Below are 19,862 nucleotides of genomic sequence, written 5' to 3'. Positions count from 1 at the left end.
CACACTGTCTCACATTCTGTCCATTCCCACATTCTCTCACAGTCTCACCATCCCCAAACACTCACCATCCCCACACTCTCTCACACTCTCTCCATCCCCACACTCTCACCATCCCCACAGTCTCACACACTCTATCCATCCCCACAAACTCTCACACTCTCACGATCCCCACACTCGCTCAAACTCTCTCCATCCACACTCTCTCTCCACCCCCACACTCTCTGTCACTCTCAGCATCCCCACAGTCTCACACTCTCTCCATCCCCACATTCTCGCATAATCTCACAATCCCCACACTCTCTCACACTCTCTCCATCCCCAAATGCTCTCTCACTCTCACCATCCCCACACTCTCTCCATCCCCACACTCTCTCACACTCTCTCCATTCCCACATTCTCTCACAGTCTCTCCATCCCCACACTCTCTCAAACTCTCACTATCCCAACACTCCCTCACATTGTCACCATCCCCACACTCTCTCGCAGTATCACCATCCGCACACTCTCTCTCACTCTTACCATTCCCACACTCTCTCCATCCCAACACTCTCTCACACACTGAACATCTCCACATTCTCTCACATTCTCTCCATTCCCAAACTCTATCCATCCCCACACACTCTCACACTGTCTCCATCCCAACACTATCACAAAATCTCACCATCTCCACACTCTCTCACACTGTCTCCATCTCCACACTGTCTCACACTCTCTCCAACCCCACAGTCGCTCACACTCTCTCTATCCCCACATTCTCTCACACTCTCTCCATCCCCACACTCTCTCACTCTCAGCATCCCCACAGTCTCACACACTCTCTCCATCCCCACACTCTCGCACAATCTCACTATCCCCACACTCTCTCACACTCTCACCATCCCCACACTCTCACCATCCCCACACTCTTTCACAATCTCACCGTCCCCACATTCTCTAACACTATCTCCATCCACACACTCTCACAATCTCACCATCCCAACACTCTCACCATCCGCACAATCTCACCCATTCTCTCTATCCCCACATTCTCTCACGAACTCACCATCCCCGCACTCTCTCACACTCTCACCATCCCCACATTCTCTCAAACTCTCACCATCCCCACAGTCTCTCAAACTCTCTCCATCCCCACACTCTCACACCCTCTCCATCCCCACAACCTCTCACAATTTCACCATCCCCACAATCGCTCACACTCTCTCCATCCCCACATTCTCTCCATCCCCGCACTCTCTGAGTCTCTCACCATCCCCACGCTCTCATCATCCCCACACTCTCTCACACTCTCACCATCCCCAAACTCTCTCAAAATCTCTCCATCCCCACACGCTCTCTCAATCTCACCATCCCCAATGTCTCTCAAACTCACTCCATCCCAGACTCTCTCACATTCTCTCCATCCAGACATTGTCTCACACTCTCTCCATCCCCACACTCTCTCCATCCCCACACTCTCTCACACTCTCTCCATCCCCACAATATCTCAAAATCTCACCATCCCCACACTCTCTCACACTCTCACCATCCCTACACTCTCACCATCCCCACACTCTCTCACACTCTCTGCATCCCCACACTCTCTCCATCCCCGTATTCTCTCACAGTCTGACCATCCCCACCCTCTCTCTCAAACTCACTATCCCCACATTCTTTCACACTCTCACCATCCCCACTCTCTTTCACACTCTCACCAACCCCACACTCGCTCACACTCTCTCCATCCCCACACTCTCTCCATCCCCACACTCTCTCGCAGTATCACCATCCGCACTCACTCTCACACTCTTACCATCCCCACACTCTCTCCATCACAACACTCTCTCACACACTCAGCATCTCCACATTCTCTCACATTCTCTCCATCCCCACACTCTATCCATCCCCACACACTCTCACTCTCTCTCCATCCCAACACTATCTCAAAATCTCACCATCTCCACACTCTCTCACAACGTCTCCATCTCCACACTGTCTCACACTCTCTCCAACCCCACATTCTCTCACAATCTCACCATCCCAACACTCTCACCATCCCTACACTCTCTCCCACTCTCTCCATCCCCACATTCTCTCCATCCCCGCACTCTCTGAGTCTCTCACCATCCCCACGCTCTCATCATCCCCACACTCTCTCACACTCTCACCATCCCCAAACTCTCTCAAAATCTCTCCATCCCCACACGCTCTCTCAATCTCACCATCCCCAATGTCTCTCAAACTCACTCCATCCCAGACTCTCTCACACTCTCTCCATCCAGACATTGTCTCACACTCTCTCCATCCCCACACTCTCTCCATCCCCACACTCTCTCACACTCTCACCATCCCTACACTCTCACCATCCCCACACTCTCTCACACTCTCTGCATCCCCACACTCTCTCCATCCCCGTATTCTCTCACAGTCTGACCATCCCCACACTCTCTCACAAACTCACTATCCCCACATTCTTTCACACTCTCACCATCCCCACTCTCTTTCACACTCTCACCAACCCCACACTCGCTCACACTCTCTCCATCCCCACACTCTCTCCATCCCCACACTCTCTCGCAGTATCACCATCCGCACTCACTCTCACACTCTTACCATCCCCACACTCTCTCCATCACAACACTCTCTCACACACTCAGCATCTCCACATTCTCTCACATTCTCTTCATCCCCACACTCTATCCATCCCCACACACTCCGACTCTCTCTCCATCGCAACACTATCTCAAAATCTCACCATCCCCACATTCTCTCACCCTGTCTCCATCTCCACACTGTCTCACACTCCCTCCAACCCCACATTCTCTCACAATCTCACCATCCCAACACTCTCACCATCCCCACACTCTCTCCCACTCTCTCCATCCCCACATTCTCTCACACTCTCACCAACCCCACACTCTCTCACACTCTCACCAACCCCACCCTCGCTCACACGCTCTCCATCCCCACACTCTCTCCATCCCCACACTCTATCCATCCCCACACTCTCTCACACTCTCTCTATCCCCACATTCTCTCACAATCTCTCCATCCCCACACTCTCTCAAACTCTCACCATCCGAACACTCCCTCACACTCTTACCATCCCCACACTCTCTCTGACTTACAGCATCCCCACACTCTCACACAGTCTCTCCATCCCCACACTCTTTTACACTCTCTGAATCCCCAGACTCTCTCACTCTCTCTCCATCCCCACACTCTCTCTCATTCACAGCATCCCCACAGTCTCACACACTCTCTCCATCCTCACACTCTCGCACAATCTCACTATCCCCACACTCTCTCACACTCTCACCATCCCTACACTCTCACCATCCCCACACTCTCTCACACTCTCACCATCCCTACACTCTCACCATCCCCACACTCTCTCACACTCTCACCATCCCAACACTCTTTCACAATCTCACCGTCCCCACATTCTCTCACACTATCTCCATCCACACACTCTCTCACAATCTCACCATCCCAACACTCTCACCATCCCCATAATCTCACCCATTCTCTCCATCCCCACACTCTCTCACAAACTCACCATCCCCACAGTCACTCACACTCTCACCATCCCCACTCTCTTTCACACTCTCACCAACCCCACACTCGCTCACACTCTCTCCATCCCCACATTCTCTCACAGTCTCTCCATCCCCACACTCTCTCAAACTCTCACCATCCCAACACTCCTTCACATTGTCACAATCCCCACACTCTCTCGCAGTATCACCATCCGCACTCACTCTCACACTCTTACCATCCCCACACTCTCTCTATCCCAACACTCTCTCACACACTCACCATCTCCACATTCTCTCACATTCTCTCCATCCCCACACTCTATCCATCCCCACACACTCTCACTCTCTCTCCATCCCAACACTATCTCAAAATCTCACCATCTCCACACTCTCTCACACTGTCTCCATCTCCACACTGTCTCACACTCTCTCCAACCCCACATTCTCTCACAATCTCACCATCCCAACACTCTCACCATCCCTACACTCTCTCCCACTCTCTCCATCCCCACATTCTCTCACACTCTCTCCATCCCCACATTCTCTCAAACTCTCACCATCCCAACACTCCCTCACATTGTCACCATCCCCACACTCTCTCGCAGTATCACCAACCGCACTCACTCTCACACTCTTACCATCCCCACACTCTCTCCATCCCAACACTCTCTCACACACTCACCATCTCCACATTCTCTCACATTCTCTCCATCCCCACACTCTCTCATACTCTCTCCATCCCCACACTCTCTCTCACTCTCACCATCCCCACACTCTCTCCATCCACACACTCTCTCACAATCTCACCATCCCAACACTCTCACCATCCCCACAATCTCACCCACTCTCTCAATCCCCACTTTCTCTCAAACTCGCACCATCCCCACAGTCTCTCAAACTCTCTCCATCCCCACACTCTCTCACAATCTTTCCATCCCCAAAATATCTCACAGTCTCTCCATCCCCACACTCTGACCATCCCCAAACTCTCTCACACCCTCTCCATCCCCACAAACTCTCACAATTTCACCATCCCCACAATCGCTCACACTCTCTCCATCCCCACATTCTCTCCCTCCCCGCACTCTCTGAAACTCTCACCGTCCCCACACTATCTCAAACTCTCACCATCCCCACACTCTCTCATACTCTCTCCATCCCCACACTCTCTCACACTCTCACCATCCCCACACTCTATCACAATATCTCCATCCCCACACTCTCCCACACTCTCTGCAACCCCACACTCTCTCAAACTCTCTCTATCCCCACACTCTCTCTCAATCTCACCATCCCCAATCTCTCTCACACTCTCTCCATCCCACACTCTCTCAAACTCTCTCCATCCCACACTCTCTCACACTCTCTCCATCCAGAAATTGTCTCACATTCTCTCCATCCTCACACTATCTCCATCCCCACACTATCTCAAAATCTCCCCATCCCCACACTCTCTCACATTTTGTCCATCTCCACACTGTCTCACATTCTGTCCATTCCCACATTCTCTCACAGTCTCACCATCCCCAAACACTCACCATCCCCACACTCTCTCACACTCTCTCCATCCCCACACTCTCACCATCCCCACAGTCTCACACACTCTATCCATCCCCACAAACTCTCACACTCTCACGATCCCCACACTCGCTCAAACTCTCTCCATCCACACTCTCTCTCCACCCCCACACTCTCTGTCACTCTCAGCATCCCCACAGTCTCACACTCTCTCCATCCCCACATTCTCGCATAATCTCACAATCCCCACACTCTCTCACACTCTCACCATCCCCAAATGCTCTCTCACTCTCACCATCCCCACACTCTCTCCATCCCCACACTCTCTCACACTTTCTCCATTCCCACATTCTCTCACAGTCTCTCCATCCCCACACTCTCTCAAACTCTCACTATCCCAACACTCCCTCACATTGTCACCATCCCCACACTCTCTCGCAGTATCACCATCCGCACACTCTCTCTCACTCTTACCATTCCCACACTCTCTCCATCCCAACACTCTCTCACACACTGAACATCTCCACATTCTCTCACATTCTCTCCATTCCCAAACTCTATCCATCCCCACACACTCTCACACTGTCTCCATCCCAACACTATCTCAAAATCTCACCATCTCCACACTCTCTCACACTGTCTCCATCTCCACACTGTCTCACACTCTCTCCAACCCCACAGTCGCTCACACTCTCTCTATCCCCACATTCTCTCACACTCTCTCCATCCCCACACTCTCTCACTCTCAGCATCCCCACAGTCTCACACACTCTCTCCATCCCCACACTCTCGCACAATCTCACTATCCCCACACTCTCTCACACTCTCACCATCCCCACACTCTCACCATCCCCACACTCTTTCACAATCTCACCGTCCCCACATTCTCTAACACTATCTCCATCCACACACTCTCACAATCTCACCATCCCAACACTCTCACCATCCGCACAATCTCACCCATTCTCTCTATCCCCACATTCTCTCACGAACTCACCATCCCCGCACTCTCTCACACTCTCACCATCCCCACATTCTCTCAAACTCTCACCATCCCCACAGTCTCTCAAACTCTCTCCATCCCCACACTCTCACACCCTCTCCATCCCCACAACCTCTCACAATTTCACCATCCCCACAATCGCTCACACTCTCTCCATCCCCACATTCTCTCCATCCCCGCACTCTCTGAGTCTCTCACCATCCCCACGCTCTCATCATCCCCACACTCTCTCACACTCTCACCATCCCAACACTCTTTCACAATCTCACCGTCCCCACATTCTCTCACACTATCTCCATCCACACACTCTCTCACAATCTCACCATCCCAACACTCTCACCATCCCCATAATCTCACCCATTCTCTCCATCCCCACACTCTCTCACAAACTCACCATCCCCACAGTCACTCACACTCTCACCATCCCCACTCTCTTTCACACTCTCACCAACCCCACACTCGCTCACACTCTCTCCATCCCCACATTCTCTCACAGTCTCTCCATCCCCACACTCTCTCAAACTCTCACCATCCCAACACTCCTTCACATTGTCACAATCCCCACACTCTCTCGCAGTATCACCATCCGCACTCACTCTCACACTCTTACCATCCCCACACTCTCTCCATCCCAACACTCTCTCACACACTCACCATCTCCACATTCTCTCACATTCTCTCCATCCCCACACTCTATCCATCCCCACACACTCTCACTCTCTCTCCATCCCAACACTATCTCAAAATCTCACCATCTCCACACTCTCTCACACTGTCTCCATCTCCACACTGTCTCACACTCTCTCCAACCCCACATTCTCTCACAATCTCACCATCCCAACACTCTCACCATCCCTACACTCTCTCCCACTCTCTCCATCCCCACATTCTCTCACACTCTCTCCATCCCCACATTCTCTCAAACTCTCACCATCCCAACACTCCCTCACATTGTCACCATCCCCACACTCTCTCGCAGTATCACCAACCGCACTCACTCTCACACTCTTACCATCCCCACACTCTCTCTATCCCAACACTCTCTCACACACTCACCATCTCCACATTCTCTCACATTCTCTCCATCCCCACACTCTATCCATCCCCACACACTCTCACTCTCTCTCCATCCCAACACTATCTCAAAATCTCACCATCTCCACACTCCCTCACACTTTCTCCATCTCCACACTGTCTCACACTCTCTCCTTCCCCACATTCTCTCACAATCTCACCATCCCAACACTCTCACCATCCCTACACTCTCTCCCACTCTCTCCATCCCCACATTCTCTCACACTCTCACCAACCCCACAATTTCTCACACTCTCACCAACCCCACCCTCGCTGACACTCTCTCCATCCCCACACTCTCCCAAACTCTCACCATCCGAAAACTCCCTCACTCTCTTACCACCCCCACACTCTCTCCATCCCCGCACTCTCTCTGACTTACAGCTTCCCCACACTCTCACACAGTATCTCCATCCCCACACTCTCTTACACTCTCTGAATCCCCACACTCTCTCACACTCTCTCCATCCCCACACACTCTCTCACACTCTCAGCATCCCCACAGTCTCACACACTCTCTCCAACCCCACACTCTCGCACAATCTCACTATCCCCACACTCTCTCACACTCTCACCATCCCTACACTCTCACCATCGCAAGACTCTTTCACAATCTCACCGTCCCCACATTCTCTCACACTATCTCCATCCACACACTCTCTCATAATCTCACCATCCCAACACTCTCACCATCCCCATAATCTCACCCACTCTCTCCATCCCCACACTCTCTCACAAACTCACCATCCCCACACTCTCTCACACTCTCACCGTCCCCACTCTCTTTCACACTCTCACCAACCCCACACTCGCTCACACTCTCTCCATCCCCACACTCTCTCCATCCCCACACTCTCTCACACTCTCTCCATCCTCACATTCTCTCACAGTCTCTCCATCCCCACACTCTCTCGCAGTATCACCATCCGCACTCACTCTCACACTCTTACCATCCCCACACTCTCTCCATCCCAACACTCTCTCACACACTCACCATCTCCACATTCTCTCACATTCTCTCCATCCCCACACACTCTCACTCTCTCTCCATCTCCACACTGTCTCACACTCTCTCCAACCCCACATTCTCTCACACTCTCACCAACCCCACCCTCGCTCACACTCTCTGCATGCCCACGCTCTCTCCATCCCCACACTCTCTCACACTCTCTCTATCCCACATTCTCTCACACTCTCTCCAACCCCACGCTCTCTCAAACTCTCACCATCCGAACACTCCCTCACACTCTTACCATCCCCCAATCGCTCCATCCCCACTCTCTCTCACACTCTCTCCATCCCTACACTCTCTCTGACTTACAGCATCCCCACACTCTCACACAGTCTCTCCATCCCCACACTCTCTTACACTCTCTGAATCCCCAGACTCTCTCACACTCTCTCCATCCCCTCATTCTCCCACGCTCTCTCCATCCCCACAATCTCTCAAAATCTCACCATCCCCACACTCACACCATCCCCACACTGTCTCACACTCACACCATCCCCACACTCTCTCACACTCTCACGATCCCCACACTCAGTCAAACTCTCTCCATCCCCACACTCTCTCTCTCCCCACATTCTCTCACACTCTCACCATCCCCACACTCTCTCACACTCTCACCATCCCCACACTCTCTCACACTCTCACCATTCCCACACTCTCTCACACTCTCTCCATCCCCACTCTCTCTCACACTCTATCCATCCCAACACTCTCTCACACTCTCTCCATCCCCACGCTCGCCCACACTCTCTTCAACCCCGCACTCTCTCACACTCTAGCCATCCCCACACTCTCTCTCACTCTCAGCATCCCCACCCTCTCTGACAATCTCTCCATCCCCACAATATCTCACAATCTCACCATCCCCAATCTCTCTCACATTCACTCCATCTCCACACTCTCTCTCACTCTCAGCATCCCCACACTCTCTCACACTCTCTCCATGCCCACACTCTCTCTCAATCTCACGATCCCCAATCTCTCTCACACTCTCTTCATCCCACCCTCTCTCACACTCTCTCCATCCAGACACTCTCTCACAATCTCTCCATCCCCACACTATCTCAAAATCTCACCATCCGCACACTCTCTGAACCTCTCTCCATCTCCACACTGTCTCACACTCTCACCATACCCACACTATCTCACTCTCTCTCAACACCCACACGCTCTGTCACTCTCAGCATCCCCACAGTCTCACAGACTCTCTCCATCCCCACACTCTCTCACACTCTCACCATCCCTACACTCTCACCATCCCCACACTCTCTCACACTCTCGCCATCCCCACACTCTCTCTCACTCTCACCATCCCCACACTCTCTCCATTCCCACACTCTCTCACAATCTCACCATCCCAACACTCTCACCATCCCCACACTCTCTCCCATTCGCTCCATCCCCACACTCTCTCACACTCTCACCATCCCCACACTCTATCACAATATCTCCATCCCCACACTCTCCCACACTCTCTGCAACCCCACACTCTCTCAAACTCTCTCTATCCCCACACTCTCTCTCAATCTCACCATCCCCAATCTCTCTCACACTCTCTCCATCCCACACTCTCTCAAACTCTCTCCATCCCACACTCTCTCACACTCTCTCCATCCAGAAATTGTCTCACATTCTCTCCATCCTCACACTATCTCCATCCCCACACTATCTCAAAATCTCCCCATCCCCACACTCTCTCACATTTTGTCCATCTCCACACTGTCTCACATTCTGTCCATTCCCACATTCTCTCACAGTCTCACCATCCCCAAACACTCACCATCCCCACACTCTCTCACACTCTCTCCATCCCCACACTCTCACCATCCCCACAGTCTCACACACTCTATCCATCCCCACAAACTCTCACACTCTCACGATCCCCACACTCGCTCAAACTCTCTCCATCCACACTCTCTCTCCACCCCCACACTCTCTGTCACTCTCAGCATCCCCACAGTCTCACACTCTCTCCATCCCCACATTCTCGCATAATCTCACAATCCCCACACTCTCTCACACTCTCACCATCCCCAAATGCTCTCTCACTCTCACCATCCCCACACTCTCTCCATCCCCACACTCTCTCACACTTTCTCCATTCCCACATTCTCTCACAGTCTCTCCATCCCCACACTCTCTCAAACTCTCACTATCCCAACACTCCCTCACATTGTCACCATCCCCACACTCTCTCGCAGTATCACCATCCGCACACTCTCTCTCACTCTTACCATTCCCACACTCTCTCCATCCCAACACTCTCTCACACACTGAACATCTCCACATTCTCTCACATTCTCTCCATTCCCAAACTCTATCCATCCCCACACACTCTCACACTGTCTCCATCCCAACACTATCTCAAAATCTCACCATCTCCACACTCTCTCACACTGTCTCCATCTCCACACTGTCTCACACTCTCTCCAACCCCACAGTCGCTCACACTCTCTCTATCCCCACATTCTCTCACACTCTCTCCATCCCCACACTCTCTCACTCTCAGCATCCCCACAGTCTCACACACTCTCTCCATCCCCACACTCTCGCACAATCTCACTATCCCCACACTCTCTCACACTCTCACCATCCCCACACTCTCACCATCCCCACACTCTTTCACAATCTCACCGTCCCCACATTCTCTAACACTATCTCCATCCACACACTCTCACAATCTCACCATCCCAACACTCTCACCATCCGCACAATCTCACCCATTCTCTCTATCCCCACATTCTCTCACGAACTCACCATCCCCGCACTCTCTCACACTCTCACCATCCCCACATTCTCTCAAACTCTCACCATCCCCACAGTCTCTCAAACTCTCTCCATCCCCACACTCTCACACCCTCTCCATCCCCACAACCTCTCACAATTTCACCATCCCCACAATCGCTCACACTCTCTCCATCCCCACATTCTCTCCATCCCCGCACTCTCTGAGTCTCTCACCATCCCCACGCTCTCATCATCCCCACACTCTCTCACACTCTCACCATCCCAACACTCTTTCACAATCTCACCGTCCCCACATTCTCTCACACTATCTCCATCCACACACTCTCTCACAATCTCACCATCCCAACACTCTCACCATCCCCATAATCTCACCCATTCTCTCCATCCCCACACTCTCTCACAAACTCACCATCCCCACAGTCACTCACACTCTCACCATCCCCACTCTCTTTCACACTCTCACCAACCCCACACTCGCTCACACTCTCTCCATCCCCACATTCTCTCACAGTCTCTCCATCCCCACACTCTCTCAAACTCTCACCATCCCAACACTCCTTCACATTGTCACAATCCCCACACTCTCTCGCAGTATCACCATCCGCACTCACTCTCACACTCTTACCATCCCCACACTCTCTCCATCCCAACACTCTCTCACACACTCACCATCTCCACATTCTCTCACATTCTCTCCATCCCCACACTCTATCCATCCCCACACACTCTCACTCTCTCTCCATCCCAACACTATCTCAAAATCTCACCATCTCCACACTCTCTCACACTGTCTCCATCTCCACACTGTCTCACACTCTCTCCAACCCCACATTCTCTCACAATCTCACCATCCCAACACTCTCACCATCCCTACACTCTCTCCCACTCTCTCCATCCCCACATTCTCTCACACTCTCTCCATCCCCACATTCTCTCAAACTCTCACCATCCCAACACTCCCTCACATTGTCACCATCCCCACACTCTCTCGCAGTATCACCAACCGCACTCACTCTCACACTCTTACCATCCCCACACTCTCTCTATCCCAACACTCTCTCACACACTCACCATCTCCACATTCTCTCACATTCTCTCCATCCCCACACTCTATCCATCCCCACACACTCTCACTCTCTCTCCATCCCAACACTATCTCAAAATCTCACCATCTCCACACTCCCTCACACTTTCTCCATCTCCACACTGTCTCACACTCTCTCCTTCCCCACATTCTCTCACAATCTCACCATCCCAACACTCTCACCATCCCTACACTCTCTCCCACTCTCTCCATCCCCACATTCTCTCACACTCTCACCAACCCCACAATTTCTCACACTCTCACCAACCCCACCCTCGCTGACACTCTCTCCATCCCCACACTCTCCCAAACTCTCACCATCCGAAAACTCCCTCACTCTCTTACCACCCCCACACTCTCTCCATCCCCGCACTCTCTCTGACTTACAGCTTCCCCACACTCTCACACAGTATCTCCATCCCCACACTCTCTTACACTCTCTGAATCCCCACACTCTCTCACACTCTCTCCATCCCCACACACTCTCTCACACTCTCAGCATCCCCACAGTCTCACACACTCTCTCCAACCCCACACTCTCGCACAATCTCACTATCCCCACACTCTCTCACACTCTCACCATCCCTACACTCTCACCATCGCAAGACTCTTTCACAATCTCACCGTCCCCACATTCTCTCACACTATCTCCATCCACACACTCTCTCATAATCTCACCATCCCAACACTCTCACCATCCCCATAATCTCACCCACTCTCTCCATCCCCACACTCTCTCACAAACTCACCATCCCCACACTCTCTCACACTCTCACCGTCCCCACTCTCTTTCACACTCTCACCAACCCCACACTCGCTCACACTCTCTCCATCCCCACACTCTCTCCATCCCCACACTCTCTCACACTCTCTCCATCCTCACATTCTCTCACAGTCTCTCCATCCCCACACTCTCTCGCAGTATCACCATCCGCACTCACTCTCACACTCTTACCATCCCCACACTCTCTCCATCCCAACACTCTCTCACACACTCACCATCTCCACATTCTCTCACATTCTCTCCATCCCCACACACTCTCACTCTCTCTCCATCTCCACACTGTCTCACACTCTCTCCAACCCCACATTCTCTCACACTCTCACCAACCCCACCCTCGCTCACACTCTCTGCATGCCCACGCTCTCTCCATCCCCACACTCTCTCACACTCTCTCTATCCCACATTCTCTCACACTCTCTCCAACCCCACGCTCTCTCAAACTCTCACCATCCGAACACTCCCTCACACTCTTACCATCCCCCAATCGCTCCATCCCCACTCTCTCTCACACTCTCTCCATCCCTACACTCTCTCTGACTTACAGCATCCCCACACTCTCACACAGTCTCTCCATCCCCACACTCTCTTACACTCTCTGAATCCCCAGACTCTCTCACACTCTCTCCATCCCCTCATTCTCCCACGCTCTCTCCATCCCCACAATCTCTCAAAATCTCACCATCCCCACACTCACACCATCCCCACACTGTCTCACACTCACACCATCCCCACACTCTCTCACACTCTCACGATCCCCACACTCAGTCAAACTCTCTCCATCCCCACACTCTCTCTCTCCCCACATTCTCTCACACTCTCACCATCCCCACACTCTCTCACACTCTCACCATCCCCACACTCTCTCACACTCTCACCATTCCCACACTCTCTCACACTCTCTCCATCCCCACTCTCTCTCACACTCTATCCATCCCAACACTCTCTCACACTCTCTCCATCCCCACGCTCGCCCACACTCTCTTCAACCCCGCACTCTCTCACACTCTAGCCATCCCCACACTCTCTCTCACTCTCAGCATCCCCACCCTCTCTGACAATCTCTCCATCCCCACAATATCTCACAATCTCACCATCCCCAATCTCTCTCACATTCACTCCATCTCCACACTCTCTCTCACTCTCAGCATCCCCACACTCTCTCACACTCTCTCCATGCCCACACTCTCTCTCAATCTCACGATCCCCAATCTCTCTCACACTCTCTTCATCCCACCCTCTCTCACACTCTCTCCATCCAGACACTCTCTCACAATCTCTCCATCCCCACACTATCTCAAAATCTCACCATCCGCACACTCTCTGAACCTCTCTCCATCTCCACACTGTCTCACACTCTCACCATACCCACACTATCTCACTCTCTCTCAACACCCACACGCTCTGTCACTCTCAGCATCCCCACAGTCTCACAGACTCTCTCCATCCCCACACTCTCTCACACTCTCACCATCCCTACACTCTCACCATCCCCACACTCTCTCACACTCTCGCCATCCCCACACTCTCTCTCACTCTCACCATCCCCACACTCTCTCCATTCCCACACTCTCTCACAATCTCACCATCCCAACACTCTCACCATCCCCACACTCTCTCCCATTCGCTCCATCCCCACACTCTCTCACACTCTCAACAAACCCACACTCTCTCACGCACTCACCAACCCCACACTCGGTCACACTCTCTCCATCCCCACACACGCTCCATCCCCACACTCTCTCACACACTCTCTATCCACACATTCTCTCACCCTCTCTCCATCCCCACACTCTCTCAAACTCTCACCATCCGAACACTCCCACACAATCTTACCATCCCCAAACTCTCTCCATCCCCACACTCTCTCACACTCTCAGCATCCCCACGGTCTCACACAATCTCTATAACCCCACACTCTCGCACAATCTCACTATCCCCACACTCTCTCACACTCTCAACATCCCTACACTCTCACCATCCCCACACTCTTTCACAATCTCACCGTCCCCACATTCTCTCACACTATCTCCATCCACACATTCTCTCACAATCTCACCATCCCAACATTCTCACCATCCCCAAAATCTCACCCACTCTCTCCATCCCCACACTCTCTCACAAACTCACCATCCCCACACTCTCTCACCATCCCCACTCTCTTTCACACTCTCACCAACCCCACACTCGCTCACACTCTCTCCATCCCCAAACTCTCTCCATCCCCACACTCTCTCACACTCTCTCCATCCCCACATTCTCTCACAGTCTCTCCATCCCCACACCCTCTCAAACTCTCACCATCCCAACACTCCCTCACATTGTCACCATCCCCACACTCTCTCGCAGTATCACCATCCGCACTCACTCTCACACTCTTACCATCCCCACACTCTCTCCATCCCAACACTCTCTCACACACTCACCATCCTCAAATTCTCTCACATTCTCTCCATCCCCACACTCTTTCACACTCTCACCATCCCCATACTCTCTCCATCCCCACATTCTCTCTGACTTACAGTATCCCCGCACTCTCACACATTCTCACCATCCCCACACTCTCTCACACTCTCACGTTCCCCACACTCTCTCACACTCTCACCATGCCCACACTATCTCACCCTCTCTCAACACCCACACGCTCTGTCACTCTCAGCATCCCCACAGTCTCACAGACTCTCTCCATCCCCACACTCACTCACACTCTCACCATCCCCACACTCTCTCTCACTCTCACCATCCCCACACTCTCTCACACTGTCTCCATCTCCACACTGTCTCACACTCTCTCCAACCCCACATTCTCTCACAATCTCACCATCCAACACTCTCACCATCCCCACACTCTCTCCCACTCTCTCCATCCCCACACTCTCTCACACTCTCACCAACCCCACAATTTCTCACACTCTCACCAACCCCACCCTCGCTCACAATCTCTCCATCCCCACACTCTCTCCATCCCCACACTCCCTCACACTCTCTCCATCCCCACACTCTCTCACACTCTCTCTTTCCCCACATTCTCTCACACTCTCTCCATCCCCACACTCTCTCAAACTCTCACCATCCGAACACTCCCTCACACTCTTACCATCCGCACTCTCTCCATCCCCACACTGTCTCACACTCTCTCCATCCCCACAATCTATCAAACTCTCTCCATTCCCAAACTCTCTCCATCCCCACACTCACTCTCACTCACAGCATCCCCACAGTCTAACACACTCTCTCCATCCCCAAACTCTCTTACACTCTCTGAATCCCCACACTCTCTCAAACTCTCGCCATCCCCACACTCTCTCCCACTCTCTCCATCCCCACACTTTCTCACACTCTCAGCATCCCCACAGTCTCACACACTCTCTCCAACCCCACACTCTCGCACAATCTCACTATCCCCACACTCTCTCACACTCTCACCATCGCAACACTCATTCACAATCTCACCGTCCCCACATTCTCTCACACTATCTCCGTCCACACACTCTCTCACAATCTCACCATCCCAACACTCTCACCATCCCCATAATCTCACCCACTCTCTCCATCCCCACACTCTCTCACAAACTCACTATCCCCACATTCTTTCACACTCTCACCATCCCCACTTTCTTTCACACTCCCACCAACCCCACACTCGCTCACACTCTCTCCATCCCCACACTCTCTCCATCCCCACGCTCTCTCACACTTTCTCAATCCCCACATTCTCCCACAGTCTCTCCATCCCCACACTCTCTCAAACTCTCACCATTCCAACACTCCCTCACATTGTCACCATCCCCACACTCTCTCGCAGTATCACCATCCGCACTAACTCTCACACTCTTACCATCCCCACACTCTCTCCATCCCAACACTCTCTCACACACTCAGCATCTCCACATTCTCTCACATTCTCTTCATCCCCACACTCTATCCATCCCCACACACTCCCACTCTCTCTCCATCGCAACACTATCTCAAAATCTCACCATCCCCACATTCTCTCACACTGTCTCCATCTCCACACTGTCTCACAATCCCTCCAACCCCACATTCTCTCACAATCTCACCATCCCAACACTCTCACCATCCCACACTCTCTCCCACTCTCTCCATCCCCACATTCTCTCACACTCTCACCAACCCCACACTCTCTCACACTCTCACCAACCCCACCCTCGCTCACACTCTCTCCATCCTCACACTCTCTCCATCCCCACATTCTCTCACACTCTCTCCATCCCCACACTCTATCCATCCCCACACACTCTCACTCTCTCTCCATCTCCACACTGTCTCACACTCTCTCCAACCCCACATTCTCTCACAATCTCACCATCCCAACACTCTCACCATCCCCACATTCTCTCACACTCTCACCAACCCCACACTCCCTCACACTCTCACCAACCCCACCCTCGCTCACACTCTATGCATGCCCACGCTCTCTCCATCCCCACACTCTCTCACATTCTCTCTATCCCACATTCTCTCACAATCTCTCCATCCCCACACTCTCTCAAACTCTCACCATCCGAACATTCCCTCACACTCTTACAATCCCCACAATCTCTCCATCCCCACTCTCTCTCACACTCTCTCCATCCCTACAATCTATCAAACTCTCTCCATTCCCACATTCTCTCCATCCCCACAGTCTCTCTGACTCACAGCATCCCCACACTCTCACACAGAGTCTCCATCCCCACACTCTCTTACACTCTCTGAATCCCCACACTCTCTCTCACTCTCAGCATCCCCACAGTCTCACACACTCTCTCCATCCCCACACTCTCTCACACTCTCTCCAACCCCACACTCTCGCACAATCTCACTATCCCCACACTCTCTCACAATCTCACCATCCCAACACTCTCACCATCCCCATAATCTCACCCACTCTCTCCATCCTCACACTCTCTCACAAACTCACCATCCCCTCTCTCTTTCACACTCTCACCAACCCCTCACTCGCTCACACTCTCACCATCCCTACACTCTCACCATCCCCACACTCTCTCACACTCTCACCATCCCAACACTCTTTCACAATCTCACCGTCCCCACATTCTCTCACACTATCTCCATCCACACACTCTCTCACAATCTCACCATCCCAACACTCTCACCATCCCCATAATCTCACCCATTCTCTCCATCCCCACACTCTCTCACAAACTCACCATCCCCACAGTCACTCACACTCTCACCATCCCCACTCTCTTTCACACTCTCACCAACCCCACACTCGCTCACACTCTCTCCATCCCCACATTCTCTCACAGTCTCTCCATCCCCACACTCTCTCAAACTCTCACCATCCCAACACTCCTTCACATTGTCACAATCCCCACACTCTCTCGCAGTATCACCATCCGCACTCACTCTCACACTCTTACCATCCCCACACTCTCTCTATCCCAACACTCTCTCACACACTCACCATCTCCACATTCTCTCACATTCTCTCCATCCCCACACTCTATCCATCCCCACACACTCTCACTCTCTCTCCATCCCAACACTATCTCAAAATCTCACCATCTCCACACTCTCTCACACTGTCTCCATCTCCACACTGTCTCACACTCTCTCCAACCCCACATTCTCTCACAATCTCACCATCCCAACACTCTCACCATCCCTACACTCTCTCCCACTCTCTCCATCCCCACATTCTCTCACACTCTCTCCATCCCCACATTCTCTCAAACTCTCACCATCCCAACACTCCCTCACATTGTCACCATCCCCACACTCTCTCGCAGTATCACCAACCGCACTCACTCTCACACTCTTACCATCCCCACACTCTCTCTATCCCAACACTCTCTCACACACTCACCATCTCCACATTCTCTCACATTCTCTCCATCCCCACACTCTATCCATCCCCACACACTCTCACTCTCTCTCCATCCCAACACTATCTCAAAATCTCACCATCTCCACACTCCCTCACACTTTCTCCATCTCCACACTGTCTCACACTCTCTCCTTCCCCACATTCTCTCACAATCTCACCATCCCAACACTCTCACCATCCCTACACTCTCTCCCACTCTCTCCATCCCCACATTCTCTCACACTCTCACCAACCCCACAATTTCTCACACTCTCACCAACCCCACCCTCGCTGACACTCTCTCCATCCCCACACTCTCCCAAACTCTCACCATCCGAAAACTCCCTCACTCTCTTACCACCCCCACACTCTCTCCATCCCCGCACTCTCTCTGACTTACAGCTTCCCCACACTCTCACACAGTATCTCCATCCCCACACTCTCTTACACTCTCTGAATCCCCACACTCTCTCACACTCTCTCCATCCCCACACACTCTCTCACACTCTCAGCATCCCCACAGTCTCACACACTCTCTCCAACCCCACACTCTCGCACAATCTCACTATCCCCACACTCTCTCACACTCTCACCATCCCTACACTCTCACCATCGCAAGACTCTTTCACAATCTCACCGTCCCCACATTCTCTCACACTATCTCCATCCACACACTCTCTCATAATCTCACCATCCCAACACTCTCACCATCCCCATAATCTCACCCACTCTCTCCATCCCCACACTCTCTCACAAACTCACCATCCCCACACTCTCTCACACTCTCACCGTCCCCACTCTCTTTCACACTCTCACCAACCCCACACTCGCTCACACTCTCTCCATCCCCACACTCTCTCCATCCCCACACTCTCTCACACTCTCTCCATCCTCACATTCTCTCACAGTCTCTCCATCCCCACACTCTCTCGCAGTATCACCATCCGCACTCACTCTCACACTCTTACCATCCCCACACTCTCTCCATCCCAACACTCTCTCACACACTCACCATCTCCACATTCTCTCACATTCTCTCCATCCCCACACACTCTCACTCTCTCTCCATCTCCACACTGTCTCACACTCTCTCCAACCCCACATTCTCTCACACTCTCACCAACCCCACCCTCGCTCACACTCTCTGCATGCCCACGCTCTCTCCATCCCCACACTCTCTCACACTCTCTCTATCCCACATTCTCTCACACTCTCTCCAACCCCACGCTCTCTCAAACTCTCACCATCCGAACACTCCCTCACACTCTTACCATCCCCCAATCGCTCCATCCCC

Source organism: Carcharodon carcharias, chromosome 34 (genome assembly GCF_017639515.1).
Source record: "Carcharodon carcharias isolate sCarCar2 chromosome 34, sCarCar2.pri, whole genome shotgun sequence".
NCBI lineage: Eukaryota > Metazoa > Chordata > Chondrichthyes > Lamniformes > Lamnidae > Carcharodon > Carcharodon carcharias.
This window is presented reverse-complemented; position numbering follows the sequence as displayed.